Here is a 1,282-nt window from a genome sequence, read left to right on the forward strand (position 1 = left end):
CTGTCTCTCCAACTGTCTCTCCACCCGTCTCTCTGTCTGTCTCTCCAACTGTCTCTCCACCCGTCTCTCTGTCTGTCTGTCTGTCTCTCCACCTGTCTCTCCACCCGTCTCTCTGTCTGTCTGTCTGTCTCTCCACCTGTCTCTCCACCCGTCTCTCTGTCTGTCTGTCCGTCCTTCTTGAGCAGCGAGTCTTTGTTGTTCTTGAAACTTAATAGAACAAATCCATGTTCTCACTGAGGAACTTTAACATATTTATGAAAACGTTTCTTATTTCTTCTGGTCTGGCTTTGCTTTAGTGTCTCCGGATGCTCTGAAGCTCGTGCTCTCCACACAGAAGAAAAAATATATTTTTTAAATGTGAATGACGGTGAGTCACTTATAGCACTCGTTGCCACAGTAACGGCTGCACAGAGGAGAAAGAAAAACCCTTTCATACATGTTTTAAAGCTTGATTAGTGCAGCATCTACTCTTTATTTATTAATAATGGAAGACAGGAAACCCATTAATAAAATCTCATCATAATCTTAATCATCAGCAGCTGTTTTTTTAAGGATTTTATAATCTGTTGAAAGTAATTTCAATATATTGGCCAGATATTTTTGTTAGAGGCCCAGATTTGACCTACGGGCCGCTGTTTGCCCACCGCTGCATCACAGTGTTTGAGCAGCAGGAATGTGCTGAACATCTGCATTTGTGTGTGTCTCTTGTGTGTGTGTGTGTGTGTGTGTGTGTGTGTGTCCTCACAGTAACGCAGGACGATGGACATGTTGCATCTTTCTCAGCCGGTGAGTTTCTAGTTAATTTTGTTTATGATTTTTGAAGCAATAGTTAATATTTTATTCATCTGCTGAGAGACATAAAAGTGAAGGTGACTTTGTTATTGTGACAAAAAACTGGATCTTAAAAATAGATCTGATTTTTTTACATAGTAAATATCAAACACCTTTATACTGTTTATATGATATATAATTTATTCATTTCATTTTTTTACCTTGTTTTTTTACTTTGTTTCAATTTTATTGTCATTCAAAATAGAATAAAAGTTTGCAGTGTCATAGCTAAAATAGTCCGTCTAAATAATAAATATAAACTTGAAGCCTGTAATTAATAGGACATCTAGTTCAAAACAAACAACAAAATGTAATTATCAGTTAATTTCCTCCACGACAGCATTCGCCAAAGCTCCATATGCTCCTAATCTGCTGTGATATGAAGAAATCAATAATAAATCAATTATCAGTCACAAAGAGATAAAGCCACTGAAAGTGTGTGTGTGTGTGT

The sequence above is a fragment of the Etheostoma cragini genome, chromosome 18, assembly GCF_013103735.1.
Source record: "Etheostoma cragini isolate CJK2018 chromosome 18, CSU_Ecrag_1.0, whole genome shotgun sequence".
In the NCBI taxonomy this organism is placed as follows: domain Eukaryota; kingdom Metazoa; phylum Chordata; class Actinopteri; order Perciformes; family Percidae; genus Etheostoma; species Etheostoma cragini.